Below are 16234 nucleotides of genomic sequence, written 5' to 3' on the forward strand. Positions count from 1 at the left end.
GCCCCCCCCCCTTTCTTGGCTCTGCCCTTTCTCCCCCATTTTCGTCTCTGCCCTTTCTCCCCCATTTTCGTGATCTTCCCATTTATTCTTCCCTGTCTTTTTCGTCTTCTTTTACTTTTTTCTCTTCTTCCTATTCTTCTTTTTCTTCCCCTTATTCTTCTTTTTCTTCCCCTTATTCTTCTTTTTCTTCCCCTTATTCTTCTTTTTCTTCCCCTTATTCTTCTTTTTCTTCCCCTTATTCTTCTTTTTCTTCCCCTTATTCTTCTTTTTCTTCCCATTATTCTTCCTTTCCTTCCCCTTATTCTTCTTTTCCTTCCCCTTATTCTTATTCTTCTTCTTCCCCTTATTCTTATTCTTCTTCTTCCCCTTATTCTTATTCTTCTTCTTCCCCTTATTCTTGTTCTTCTTCTTCCCCTTATTCTTGTTCTTCTTCTTCCCCTTATTCTTGTTCTTCTTCTTCCCCTTATTCTTATTCTTCTTCTTCCCCTTATACTTATTCTTCTTCTTCCCCTTATTCTTATTCTTCTTCTTCCCCTTATTCTTATTCTTCTTCTTCCCCTTACTCCTCATTATTATTATTCTTCCTATTCATCTTGCTCATTTTCTTGGTCTTTTTCGTCCATTAGATATGCACAGTTGGATCCAGACTTACAGATTCTGATCTCCAGCTACACACACCCTTGTGTCTCGTATATATGTTGAGATGTCACTGCCCCACCTCCGATCACAGCCGGCCGTTGTGCCCGAGCGGTTCTAGGCGCATCAGTCCGGAACCGCGCGACTGCTACAGTCGCAGGTTCGAATCCTGTGTCGGGCATGGATGTGTGTGATGTGCTTAGGTTAGTCAGGTTTAAGTGGTTGTAAGTTCTAGGGGACTGATGAACTCAGATGTTAAGTCCCATAGTGCTCAGAACAATTTGAACCATTTTGAACCCCGGCAACATGCACTGGCCACATAGCTTTCATTCCGGCGACGATTGTAATTGTCTCCCAATTTAGTCTGTTTGCTGAAAGATTTGTCTCTCTCCTAGAAGCTGATGTGTCCCTTTCATGCTGTGCAACTCTCAGCTTACGAAAGTTATTCAGTCCTGACTCCGATGCAGGTCCACAAACTCATCTCATTCTCTTGCGCACATCTCGCAGCAATAAGGACGATGGTACAACAATAAAATTTCTCGCGCAATCTTATCTATGCTTTGCATGATCCGACCGCGATTAGAATGTTGAGGCGAAGCAGCAAATGTTCTCTCAGCCCCACAGCACCTGCTTCCAACGGAGTAGCAATTTCGAGCAGTTGCTCTTCACCTGCAGTTAGTTAGCGGGCTCCCCCATTCTTCACCGCGAGTGCATACGTATCGGCGGTAATCTGATGGGGCGATAAGCGCCGTGCGAGATAAGGTGGCCGACGCAGCGGTCAAGGTTCGCGCCCCAGCAGCTGTTGCTACGTGTGTGGCAGTCCTTCCGCACGTGACGGATCTCACCGTGTGAGGTTCGGCAGCGCCCGTACAGCGCCTGCGAAACGTTCCGACTTTCGCCAAACTCCGCTCTCGTGCCTGTAAGCACAGCGTCTCCTTGTCACAGAGCTAACAGAAAATACGTTACGTACTCGTATGCTGTTCTATCCGACTGCCACACGTGTTACGCAGTAGCGAAGCATAGCCTGGTTAAGAAAAGCAGAGGGCCGTGTATCGCTTGTTGGGGGAACGCCAGGTACACTTCTGCATCACTAGATTACTCCGGACTGTGGCCTTTGCGACAGGAAGTCACTTCCGGCGTTCGCGCCCTGGGCTGTGGTCCGCCGAGTCACTGCGTAGGTGCCGGCCGCGGCAGCAGGCGCAGCTCCACTACGCAGCCTCGGGCTGGCTACGCACTGTGAACGGCCACAGCTAGCAGGGACCACGCTAAGGCGGGCCGCTAGGCCACAGCTGCAGTGTACGTGACCCGCGCGGCCGTTGTACGCCGCTTCCTAGTAGAGATGGGTCGTTCGAGGACTAACGGGTCGAAAGGGACGGGTCACCAAGATTAACGGAACGAACGAGGAACGAATTCTAACAAGGGAACCTCCCCATCGCACCCCTGTCAGATTTAGTTGTAAGTTGGCACAGTGGATAGGCCTTGAAAAACTGAACACAGATCAATCGAGAAAACAGGAAGAAGTTGTGCTTACTTCAGGATATTATACCCATGCATTGTTGTTTTATGGCACCACCTTTTGTGGTAAACAGTTCTTGGCAATAAGAAAATTATTACTCAGAGGAGTGCGATAAGCAATGAGTGGTGCGCAGCCAAGACACACTTGCAGGAATCTATTCCTGCTACTACAGGTTTCCAAAATGCCGTCTCAGTGTGCCTCTTCCCTTGTATTTTTCAGAAAAGAAACTGCTGTCTTTCCAAAACCAATAGTTCACATGGCCACATTATGAGGTCAGAACAGGGTTTACATAGAAACTAGACAAACTTCAGCCTTATGCAAAAATTAGTAAATTACTCAGTTATGAAAGTTACCAATACTCTACCTACACACATCAAACTATAAAAATCAAGAGCACATTGAAAGAATACCTGTTACAACATTCATTCTACAGAAGTAGTGAATTTTTTAACATAAATGAGAGTGTATGTGTGTGGTTTTAATGTATAACTGGGATATACCATTACTGCAAGCATAAAATAAATTATTTATTATCATACAATATATCATACTGGTTTTTAAATATTGAGAAATTGGTAATATGAATTCTCTTAGTGTATGCGTAAATATTAAGTCCAATGTCTTGCTCTATTACATATGTTGTTATTTTCATGTTTTATGATGTAACATTACCATGAATCTACTATACTGCACCTAACTATACCCATTATAGTACATTTTATAAAAAAAAATTATTGATTGTTAATGTTAGAAAAACACTGATTCGTTCTCTATCCCCCCCCCCCCTTCCTCTCTCTCTCTCTAGTATATTCTTTACTGTAGAAATCAATAGAACTGCTGGCGTTTGAGACAAAATCTGATAACACATTTCACACAGTCTGGTTCAAATGCATTTGGATTCCGGGTGCTCAACTTTAAAGTTATCAGTGCTTGTATAAAGAAATACTTTTCTTTCAATACGACAAAACAATGGAGATTGCCATGAGATAACAAACTTCTCAATTAAAATCCAATAACAAAATGACTGTTTTTACAACTGCATAAGAGATAAGTATTGCTTGATGACAACTAATATAAAAATGAGAAAGATCCTGTCACTCTGAAATATGATAAAAGCAAGCATGTGTACAGGAGGTGAGTGGGGAAGAAGTTGTGTGGAAGTGTGCAAAAAATAAGCAAAATATACAAACTGAGTAGGCCATGCGCAAGATAGGCAACATCAATGACAGTGTGAGCTCAGAAGCGCCGTGGTCCCGTAGTTAGCGTGAACAGCTGCGGAACGAGAGGTCCTTGGTTCAAGTCTTCCCTCGAGTAAAGTGTTTACTTCCTTTATTTTCGCGAAGTTATGATCTGTCCGTTCGTTCATTCACGTCTCTGTTCACTGTAATAAGTTTAGTGTGTGTGTTTTGCGACCGCACCGCAAAAGCGTGTGATTGTTATTGAAGTGGCGAGCTATATTCGCTGCATTCACATCGCCCACGGAATACATCTCACGTATTTAATGCACTCCCGTCCAAAGTAGCGAACAGTCAGCTGCCAGCCAGGGAGCCTCGTTAGCAGGAATAATCTCCCGTGCGCTGTAGTCGACTGACGTGTGTTTCGATGTTTGTTTAGGTGTAGCGTCCCCAAACTACGGCGCAGTTACCTCGCATCGGACCCACGGACAGATAATAATTGCCCGAAAATAAAAAAAATTACATTTTTCACTCGATGGAAGACTTGAACGAAGGACCACTCGTTCCGCAGCTTCTCACGCTAACCACGGGACCACGGCGCTCCTGAGTTCATACTATCCTTGATGTTGTCCATCCTGCGCATAAACTACTCAGTTTGTATATTTTGCTAATTTTTTTTCATCATAGTTCCACACAACTACTTCCTGTTTTCTCGGTTGATCGGTGCTCAGTTTTTCGCCCATCCACTGTGCCAACTTATAACTAAATCTGAGGGGGGTGCGATGGGGAGGTTCCCTTGTAAGGAACGGTCTTTCATAGTTCACTTCGGTCGCGCCTTTCTACTTATAGTTTCCGGGAACAGGAAACATCCGGTCTCGTTCCCGAACGGCCCGTCGGCCAGTCTCGTTCTAGGGTGCCTATTCTGTATCTTTCCGCCATTGTGCCGATCGTTTCGGTACTCAAGAGCACCGAACGGTCTAGTACTCGAATTAGTTATTCAGTATGCATTTCGGTAGCGATACCGTTCGGGTCTAGAGAACCGAAACGATGTTGTCGGTTCGCGTAGCGCAAGCGGCCGCAGATCCGCGCATGCGCACTGCAGCACGAAGGCAAAGCGCCTAGCAGACGACACAGGCGCGCTATTCTTCCAAGTACCGAAAATTGCGTCTACGTTGCCACAACGCATGACGCCGCATTCCATCGAGCTGACGTGCCCGCCTTCATCGCCCTTGCCTCCTCCTTAACAGTATCAGGCGCACTATATCCATTTCCATGATTCTCAGCTGAAATGCATAAAAAATTTTACAGTTCCTCTGAGCGCATGTTTGCATGCATAATAACGATAGCGTATTTGACTGTATTCTGCGTCGTAAATGCCGCATTATGTCATCTTGATCTCATTGACACTGACATCGTCTTTAGGATTTTACGTCTCGGAAAATGAGTTAGGAATAGTGTTTACTGCCACATTGTACTAATACATCTATAAAACCACCCGAAAAATTGATTCTGAGAGTTTCAAAGAATAAGAAGATAAACAGAACGTGGTTATAAGTCGCTCCTAGAGATCCAATTGGTTAAGTAGCCCACTTATATATATATATATATATATATATATATGTGTGTGTGTGTGTGTGTGTGTGTGTGTGTGTGTGTGTGTGTGTGTGTGTGTGTGTGATATGTGAACGATTTCGGTCTTCAAAATAAAATTCAAAAAACGCATTTCCGAGAGCTCCTGCAGTTCATCGAAGTTAATAACATGCATCTCGTGAATGAAAATGTTTCGTATATCGTGCTACAGTCTAAAAATATTAAGGCAGAGATCTTTCATCTTTGTGTACTGTGGTTAAGGATTCGATCCCAGAAAAATACTTGTGACAATCAAGATTATGGAGATGACTGCTGCTTGTTACATTCCCAGTAATTAAAGTTGTGCTCTTAGATTCCTGTCTAACCGCATACTCTGAAATCGCTACATATTCGGGAAAGATGGTGAATTATTTCTGACAAGAAATAAAGGTCACCGTCGGTTGTTCCACTCACAGCAATTTCATCTCCAGCAATTTGATATTTCGCTTTTTAAACACAAATCACGAAATCATTACTGAGGAAGTGCGCTCTTACCTGCAAGTAATAATAAATATTGCAGAAAAATTTTAACTTTGACGAATAACAATGTCTCAGAACGTGTTGCATATATGAAGAGGATTTTTTGCGCGCGCTCATGCGTGAAACAGTGTCCTATCGTGTCGCATTCCTGCGCGCTAAACAACTTGGTAGCGCCAAACAATAGATATGCAGTCCTGAATTCTTGTAGTATTGTGTAGAGCAACGTAGGCTGACTTCGTTGCCAAACGGTGTTGCGTTAGTCATAAATGCGTGATAGTTTGGAAGGTTTCTAGTATCAGGTTTCACATAATTGCTTTCCATTGTGACTTGAAGGTTGTAAACACGTTTCGATAGTTACTAAGTAAACCATTTGTGGGAAAAAGTAGACAAAGGCACTAGTAACGTCAGTTCACACTCATGTAATATACGTAAGCACAGCCGATGTCTTAATATTTAATAATGTTTAAACTCTTATTTGCACAAAAATAACGCGTATTTTGAGAGAATATTGACCAAAAACGTTTCTTTTATGTAATCATTCACAGTAACAACCTAACATAACCATATTTCTAACAAACGAAAATAGTCTATTACAAACTCACTTTCCTACTGGGTGCGTCGTCTGGTGGTCCTTTAGTAACACAATCACTAAATCCAAAGCTGAAACCCCTAAATATGTTCAAAATAACAAATTATAGGTGTAGATAAACCACGGCTGATGGATCGACAGGGCCAGACCGAAATCCAAAATCTCTCGGCACAATTGTCGTAGACCGTTCGGTAACAGGTCCCAGAAGCTTACTGAATAGGATATTTCGTTAAGGAACCGAGAATGACGCCACTACCGAAACTAACCTACTACACGGATCGGTACGAACGGTACAGAATAGGGCCCCAGCCTCGGTCTCGTTCCCGTTTCGCGTGGCCACTCGTCGCAGTTCCACTGCCGACTGCTCATAGTTAAGTATCGAGTTGTTCGTTTCGTACGCTTCGCACGCCCATTCTAGATCCGTTTCAAACACTGTTTGAACTCTGAACTTCTAGTTCTTCTCGTATTCTATTCAGCGTCCAGGACTGGTAGTTAAACTGTGTTTCATATTTACGTAAATTACATAAAAATTACGTGGTATGTAATACGTACATCTTTTCTGGCAACAAAACAGCGTATCAGCTTACTTCACTATTTCGATAAACAGGAGAAGGAAATTTTTGTACGAGGGCAGTTCAATAAGTAATGCAACACATTTTTTTCTCGGCCAATTTTGGTTGAGAACACCGGAAATTTCTTGTGGAATATTTTCAAACATTCCCGCTTCGTCTCGTATAGTTTCATTGACTTCCGACAGGTGGCAGCGCTGTACAGAGCTGTTAAAATGGCGTCTGTAACGGATGTGCGTTCCAAACAATGGGCAGTGATCGAGTTTCTTTTGGCGGAAAACCAGGGCATCTCAGATATTCACAGGCGCTTGCAGAATGTCTACGGTGATCTGGCAGTGGACAAAAGCACGGTGAGTCATTGGGCAAAGCGTGTGTCATCATCGCCGCAAGGTCGAGCGAGACTGTCTGATCTCCCGCGTGCGGGCCGGCCGTGCACAGCTGTGACTCCTGCAATGGCGGAGCGTGCGAACACACTCGTTCGAGATGATCGACGGATCACCATCAAACAACTCAGTGCTCAACTTGACATCTCTGTTGGTAGTGCTGTCACAATTGTTCACCAGTTGGGATATTCAAAGGTTTGTTCCCGCTGGGTCCCTCGTTGTCTAACCGAACACCATAAAGAGCAAAGGAGAACCATCTGTGCGGAATTGCTTGCTCGTCATGTGGCTGAGGGTGACAATTTCTTGTCAAAGATTGTTACAGGCGATGAAACATGGGTTCATCACTTCGAACCTGAAACAAAACGGCAATCAATGGAGTGGCGCCACACCCACTCCCCTACCCTCAGCCGGTAAAGTCACGGTTACAGCCTTCTGGGACGCTGAAGGGGTTATTCTGTTCGATGTCCTTCCCCATGGTCAAACGATCAACTCTGAAGTGTATTGTGCTACTCTTCAGAAATTGAAGAAACGACTTCAGCGTGTTCGTAGGCACAAAAATCTGAACGAACTTCTCCTTCTTCGTGACAACGCAAGACCTCACACACGTCTTCGCACCCGAGAGGAGCTCACAAAACTTCCGTGGACTGTTCTTCCTCGTGCACCCTACAGCCCCGATCTCGCACCGTCGGATTTCCGTATGTTTGGCCCAATGAAGGACGCAATCCGTGGGACGCACTACGCGGATGATGAAGAAGTTATTGATGCAGTACGACGTTGGCTCCGACATCGACCAGTGGAATGGTACCGTGCAGGTATACAGGCCCTCATTTCAAGGTGGCGTAAGGCCGTAGCATTGAATGGAGATTACGCTGAAAAATAGTGTTGTGTAGCTAAAAGATTTGGGAATAACCTGGTGTATTTCAATGCTGAATAAAGCAACCCCTGTTTCAGAAAAAAAATGTGTTGCATTACTTTTTGAACTGCCCTCGTAGAAAGACAAGATTCTTTGTTATTACAAATGCAAAGGACGTCGGCATGGCACATGAGTGGCCATTTTCCGTCCTTTTTTATCCAAAGTAAAAGAGCATGTTCATTGTTATGCAAGGCAGACCTACTTACAACCGAATGAAGCCCGCGCTCCGTAATAGTGTGTCTGGTGTCGCATTTTGTGAAGAGAATATGCTGTAGTGGTCTTCAGTCCTGAGACTGGTTTCATGCAGCTCTCCACGCTACTCTATCCTGTGCAAGCTTCTTCATCTCCCAGTACCTACTGCAGCCTACATCCTTCTGAATCCGTTTAGTGTATTCATCTCTTGGTCTCCATCTACGATTTTTGCCCTCCACGGTGCCGTCCAAACCTAAATTTGTGGTCCCTTCTTCTCGTCTAGTTGTGCCAGAAACTCCTCCCCAATTCTATTCAGTACCTGCTCATTAGTTATGTGATCTACCCATCTAATCTTCAGCATTCTTCTGTAGCACCGCATTTCCAAAGATTCTATTCTCTTCTTGTCGAAACTATGTTTCACTTCCATACATGGCTACACTCCATACATGGCTACACTCCATACAAATACTTTCAGAAACGGCTTCCTGACACTTAAATTTGTGCTCGATGTTAACAAATTTCTCCTCAGAAACGCTTTCCTTGCCATTGCCATTCTACATTTTATATCCTCTCTACTTCGACCATCATCAGTTACTTTGCTCCCCAAATAGCAAATCTTCTTTACTCCTTCAAGTGTCTCATTTGCTAATCTAATTCCCTCAGCATCATCCGACTTAACTCCACTACATTCCATTATCCTCGTTTTGCTTTTGTTGTTCACCTTGTATCCTCCTTTCAAGACACGGTTTTTGCGTTTGTTGGATATTATATAAGCCTTCCATCCTCAGTCACGTATGCTACTAATTTTCAATTTTTGATAAGAACCACATACCAAGGACAATGAACGGTCAATAGGATAACTCCTACAATATTATTTCAGAGGTACAGGGCGGCGCACGAAAAATCGGCCGAATTTACTAGACTGCTCATTGTCGGCCACCTGTCATCTGTTTCGAAGTTGTTGTTTGCATTAGCTTATTTGTTATTTCTTCACTGCCTAATTATCACATGTTTATCTATTCTCCTCGTAGCGGTCAACAAATATTTCGCAATTGGCGAGCAGTCTGTACTCGGGGCCGGTTTTCGGTTCGCCACCTTATATTATTTCACTGCGATCAGCCACATAACGCTACAGTTGGGTAAACGAGGTGTTTTGCAGAATGACGAAAATTACTAAGTGTGTGACAATTGTGTTACGAATAAACTCTGTACTCCAGGGGGGGGGGGCAGGAGGCAAGTGCCCCCTCCTGGCGCCTTCCATCTTCACCTATGCTATTACTTATCAATTTTTCGTAAGAACTGTATACCAAGCACAAATGAACGGTTCCGAAAAAAGAGCGATCACCAGTGAACTAGTTCCCAAGGATGAACGACTTTGCCCATCTCTACTTCCTAGGCTCCTGGCCAGCCACACGGTGGGAAACGGAACAGCAACACCGCCAGTGCGGATCACAGCGCAGCGTGTAAATTCTGGCAGCAGGTGAACGTAGGCCGTAGGTAACTGCAGCCTATCACATCACGAGACAAGGGTGCTACGATTAAAAGCCGTTCTAAGGCAAGGATGCGGCTTCTCTACCCTACTGTGCAGTCTGTCCAAAGAAGCAGCAAAGAGGGAAATTGAAGGCAGGCACAAGAGCGGCGTTAAAAATCACGGTAAAACGCTGCCGGGGTACTACCATCACAGGGTGCGCCAGGTCGCAGGCCCTGTATACAGGGTGGTCCATCGATCGTCACCGGGTCATATATCACACGAAACAAGCGACAAACGAAAAAACTACGAAGAACGAAACTCGTCTAGCTTGAAGGAGGAAACCAGATGGCGCTATGGTTGGCCCGAGAGATGGCGCTGCCATAGGTCAAACGGATATCAACTGCGTTTTTTCAAATAGGAACCCCCACTTTTTATTACATATTCGTGTAGTATGTAAAGAAATATGAATGTTTTAGTTGGTACACTTTTTCGCTTTGTGAAAGATGGCGCTGTAGTAGTCACAAACATATGGCTCACAATTTTAGACGAACAGTTGGTAACAGGTAGGTTTTTTAAATTAAAATACAGAACGTAGCTACGTTTGAACATTTTATTTCGGTTCTTCCAATGCGATACATGTGCCTTGGTGAACTTACCATCTCTGAGAGCGCATGCTGTTACAGTGTGATTACCTGTAAATACCACTGAAAGGGTACAGTACCGCCCGACATTGAAAATAGGTACAAAATACCTCATTCTTGTCAGAACAACACATTTTTTTGTGTAAAAATAACTCAATTTCAATTAATGCAGCGAAGCCGGATACCAGTGTGGGAAAGAATGACAATTTGTTTATTTAACTGATCGCATGTGCACTCCCACAAAGTAAATCCCTACATCCAGTTTGGTGAGATCTGCGAAATGAATGAATGTATGGTCGTCTGCTAACCACAGATAGTGAATGTGAATATATGATCATCTTTGAGTCGATCCTTTGGCCACCTTTGGTGGGACCAAAGACATGAAATTTACCACAGCTTTGAGCGCCATAAATGTGGTTGACCAATATGGTGGCAAGGTGCTTCCCCCACCTCGACAGAGGTGCGAGATGACCTACAGAACGGCCATGTTTCAGCACTCTGCCGCTGGATCTTCTGCTGTTAAGACCTGTTTTAGTTGTGCTCCGTAATGACGAAAGAGTGGAGACATGGTATGCATGTGGAATATTTAAGAGTAGTTTGAATTAATAATTTCTCTTTCTCAGGAACTTTTGTGGGGAGAATTAAATGTCAGGCAGGTAATATTAAGGGGATTGTAGTAATCTTCGGAAGTGACCAACGGTCACAATGAAACCACGTGTAGTTATAAGTTGAGATACTTCCGTGTGCTTAAGCTGAATTACCAGCGTGTGTACAATAAGTTGAAATATTTAAGAAATAGCATGTGTATCATAAGTTGAAATATTTAAGAAATTACGTGTGCAGGACTTGAAATTAGAGACGAGTACTTCCACGTGGTGAGTACTGTGTGAGTCTCAATCTGTGTATGAGACAAAGGATAAAGAGAAGTACTCGTCCATGCTATCAGTTGAGGACTCGCGTGTGTGCTTAATATTAAACTGCATGATATGATTCCGTGTGACGCTAGATTTAAACTCTGAGAGAGAATCAAGGTGAGTCGGCCGTCTATCCAGCAACGCCACTTGGCTTGCATTGCACAGGAAGACGTGCATATATCTCCAGAGTTCACAGTAGGAAAGTAGAATTACAAAGTGGGGCAGTGTCGTGTGAAACTGGGATAAATATTGATTGAAGTGGGAAAGCTGAAAGTGATAATGTTGTAACCATTCTTTGTGTAGTATTTCATATTGTTGTGTGGTGTATGTCATGTAATTTGGGTATGTGTGGTTTGCATGGGGGAGTAGCAAGGTAGTTTCAAAAGATTTGTGGGTTATGCTTGTTCCTTCTGTACCGCTCGGTCTGGAGGAAAGTTTCGTGATGATGATTGTGAGAGTCGAAGCGTGAGATATAATAAAAGATCCACCATCCTATCCAGAAAGTGCACTGTTGCGGTAAATAAATTACGAGACCATAATATAGAGATTCACTAATGTAAAGCCATGCCCACTGGGCGGAATTTCTCATGTGATATTGTTGTAGGTTATAGAATTTGTGTGTTTAGGAATAAATAAGATAGTGAAAAGAAAAAGATTGGCGGCCTTTTCCTTCGAATTGTATATTATCATAATGTCCCAAATTTATAATGTGTGCGCCACTCATATTCAGTGCGATGGCCACGTGTTAATAAAAGCCGTTAAATAAAAGACAAAAAGAAAATGTGGTATTGCCAGTGCGTAGTGTACAGTCAGAGTTCTGTAAATCACTGATAGTCAGATATGCGTTTCCGTTGCGTAGTAATCATATAGGAGGATAACTTGTAACTAAGTGTGAGTACTAGAGTTCATGTTACTCGTCAAATAAGAAAGAATCCACTCGCTTGGCTGACCACTCATCTTGCAGGCCTGACTGCTTGATGCCACAGTATGAGTAAGGTACGTGGGTGCCTCTCACCACATTAATGCAATAAATGCTCAAAATGATGTCCGTTAACCTCAATGCATTGGGCAGTACGTGTAACGACATTCCTGTCAACAGCGAGTAGTTCAACTTCTGTAATGTTCTCACATGCGCTGACATTTGTTGTCAGGCGTTGTCGGTGGACCACGATAGCAAATATCCTTCAACTTTCCCCACAGAAAGAAATCCGGAGACGTCAGATCCGGTGAACGTGCGGGCCACGGTATGGTGCTTCGACGACCAATCCACCCGTCACGAAATATGCTACTCAATACCGCTTCAACCGCACGCGAGCTATGTGCCGGTCATCCATCATGTTGGAAGTACATCGCCATTCTGTCATGCAGTGAAACATCTTGTAGTAACATCGGTAGAACATTACGTAGGAAATACATTGCACCATTTAGATTGCCATAGATAAAATGGGGGCAATTATCCTTCCTGCCATAATACCGCACCATACATTAACCCGCCAAGGTCGCTGATGTTCCACTTGTCGCGGCCATTGTGGATTTTCCGTTGCCCAATAGTGCATCTCATGCCGGTTTACGTTACCGCTGTTGGTGAATGACGCTTCGTCGCTAAGTAGAACGCGTGCAAAAAATCTGTCATCGTCCCGTAGTTTCTCTTGTGCCCAGTGGCAGAAATGTACACGAAATTCAAAGTCGTCGTCATGCAATTCCTGGAGCATAGAAATATGGTACGGGTGCAATCGATGTTGAAGGATTCTAAACACCGACGCTTTTGAGATTCTCGCGCAATTTGTCTGCTACAGATGTGCGAATTAGCCGCGACAGCAGCTAAAACACCTACTTGGGCATCATCATTTGTTGCAGGTCGTGGTTGACGTTTCACATGTGGCTAACACTTCCTGTTTCCTTAAATAACGTAACTATCCGGCGAACGGTCCAGAAAATTACATGATGTCGTCCAGGATACCGAGCAGCATACATAGCACACGCCCGTGCGGCATTTTGATCACGATAGCCATACATCAACACGACATCGACCTTTTCTGCAATTGGTAAACGGTCCATTTTAACACGGGTAATGTATCACAAAGGAAATACCGTCCACAGTGGCGGAATGTTACGTGATACCACGTACTTATACGTTTGTGACGATTACAGCGCCATCTATCAAAAAGCGAAAAAAGTGGTCCAACTAAAACATTCATATTTTTTTACGTACTACATGAATATGTAATAAAAATATGGCTACCTATTTAAAAAAAAACGCAGTTGATATCCGTTTGACCTATGGCAGCGCCATCTAGCGGGCCAACCATAGCGCCACCTGGTTTCCCCATTCAAGCTAGACGAGTTTCGTTCTTTGTAGTTTTTTCGTTTGACGCTTGTTTCGTGTGATATTTGGCCCGGTCACGATCAATGGACCACCCTGTGTATACATATCACTATCCAGTGACTATCTCGTTGCCTCAGTGTGTAATCCACGTTCTGTTTCACGGTACGTTGCGGATGATTCTCTGTTCAGCACTGTCACCGACTCTCTCTCTCTCTCTCTCTCTCTCTCTCTCTCTCTCTCTCTCTCTCTCTGACAACGGAGTACGGAGCTGTTCTCGACTTCAAACGCCCCAGTAATCGTCATTGTTTCGTCATGAGCAATTGGGCCGCGCGTCACGGCATTTGACGAATTACGCGATGGAGATTGCAATAATTACGAGAAGCGTTTGCACGCAATCCCGGATAGGTCGCCCGCGACGTCTCGGACTTAATCGCTTCATCTTGAGGAATATAATTACTGCCGCTGTACTTCGTATACCCTTCGCTCTTCCAATTAGCGTTCAGTACAGGACGAGGTGGTCGTCGTCGTAATAGCCGCAGCTGCTTGCCGTCGAGGTAGCTTGGCTCTGTCAGACGCTGAGAGTCTAATACGCTGCTAGTCCTAACGGGTCTAGTGCTATTAGACAACCGGTTAGTTGGCATGTTCATTAAATATTACAGCCATTGTACTCGGATAACGTTCGAAAGTCTTGCGGGACGTTAAAAACTAATTTCCGAAACTCGCATCCTCCTCAACACACCACGCATTTAGTTCAAAACAGACGGTGTCTCTGAAACATCCTTGCGAATCCACAAGTTTCACACTGTCGCCTCGCAAAGTAAAGTCACGTAATTAAACAAGCAACGTTACGTAACTGTAGTTTCATGAGGTGATATTACGAACTTAGACTACCCTTTCTGTACCTTCTGCATTAAAGAAGATAGAAACGTGGGGTGGAATTATTACTTAGATAAAGCACCACGCCGAGGAGGGAGAGGGAGGGAGGGAGAGAGAGAGAGAGAGAGAGAGAGAGAGAGAGAGAGAGATGTTGTTGTTGTCGTCTTTAGTCGTGAGACTGGTTTGATGCAGCTATCCATGCTATTCTATCCTGTGTAAGCCTCTTCATCTCCCAGTACCTACTGCAACCTACATCATTCTGAATCTGCTTAATTCATTTCTTGGTCTCCCTCTACGGTTTTTACCCTCCACACTGCCCTCCAATACTAAATTGGTGATCCCTTAATGCCTCAGAACATGTCCTACCAACCGATCCCTTCTTCTAGTCAAGTTGTGCCACAAACTTCTCTTCTCCCCAATTCTATTCAGTACCTCCTCTTTAGTTATGTGATCTACCCATCTAATCTTCAGCATTCTTCTGTAGCACCACAATTCGAAAGCTTCTATTATGTCCTTGTCCAAACTATTTATCATCCACGTTTCACTTCCATACATGGCTACACTCCATACAAATAGTTTCAGAAGAAACTTCCTGACACTTGAATCAATACTCGATGTTAACAAATTTATAGATATATTACGGCCGGAAAAAGGAATAACTGTGAGCAATAAGTTATTAAAGGGTTCAATTCTAATACGTTCTCTCCCCCACATTATATATATATATATATATATATAATGTGGGGGAGAGAACTTATTAGAATTGAATCGAATTTTGACATTTCATTAATATTTCGAACAGTTTTTGTGAATTTTGTTTGAATAATTTCAACCAAAAGTAACGAAGTTGTGTTCTCCAATTGCGTGCAGTGTAGGCATTCCGATTTTCATCTGAAATCGAAAAGGTTTTCACTTTACACTAATAACGTATTTTCTAACAATATGAACGTCTATGCAGGTGGAAATTATTTAATGAAACTTAAAAATTTTGCAGGTGTTGGAGCAATTTACTTAGATTTTCACGATTTTTTCTCATTATGCAAAGAAAAATACCCATAAAATCATTATATCATCTCAAAAGTTGGTTCATATAATTTGTAATTTTATACAGAATCAAAATATCACTTTTCATAGTGATCGCTTGTATACTTTTTGAGTTTGACTGCACGCAAATGTGAAAAAGAGTTATTTCGAGATGAACGCGTTTGTTCTATATCGGGCGCTTACGACCTTAGATGTTTTGAGCCCTAAAGAACCCCCCCCCCAAAAAAAAAGGCGTTTCAAAAATAAATTCTCGAAAACTAGAAATTCTAGAAAGTTGACAATGTAAAATGCTTCCCGATTAATCTGCGATCCCAGCACCATATAGTAATCCTTCTTCCTCATAGGCTTCGTTTTGAGCTTCCAGCAGTGCTTTCCGACCTTCCTTCGATCCCAGTGAACTACGTCGATTCCGCCGGCCCACGCGCTGGTTGTCCATTTGTTCGGCATAACTGAAGCTTTGCGTGCCTACTGCAATTCCTGCCTCGCTCATGACCATCAGAAGATATGAATTTCCTTCGTCGAATAAGCCCGCTGCTAAATACTGTGCCAATTCAACGACTTCTACTCCGGAGTGCAAGTGATTAGGAGCCAATCGCCTAATAGTGGAATTTGATTCGCATTTTCTGTGTGGCCACCTAAACATCTCTCCAGTAATTGATCCCTTCGTAAATCTTCATATATTGCAAGAATTTCCTTCTGCACGTCGGGTTGCAATGGAGTAGGGTGAGGTTCATGTTGCATTCCAACGACTGTTCGTTTGTGCCACTTAACACCAGCTGTCTTCTCCCTCTGGGCAATACTCGTGTTGTGGATTTTCATCCGTGGAAATCATAAAATAGTATGTCGCCATAAAAGCCTGTACCCGATGTGCACTCGGTTC

At 43.4% G+C, this 16234-nt stretch overlaps 1 protein-coding gene across 1 annotated transcript in view; it reads left to right on the forward strand.

The window, feature by feature from the left end:
- LOC126213559 (uncharacterized) overlaps positions 1 to 16234 on the forward strand; it is a 641937-nt gene that overhangs the window by 76049 nt on the left and 549654 nt on the right. The window lies entirely within an intron of this gene.

The sequence above is a fragment of the Schistocerca nitens genome, chromosome 11, assembly GCF_023898315.1.
Source record: "Schistocerca nitens isolate TAMUIC-IGC-003100 chromosome 11, iqSchNite1.1, whole genome shotgun sequence".
Classification (NCBI taxonomy): Eukaryota; Metazoa; Arthropoda; class Insecta; order Orthoptera; family Acrididae; genus Schistocerca; species Schistocerca nitens.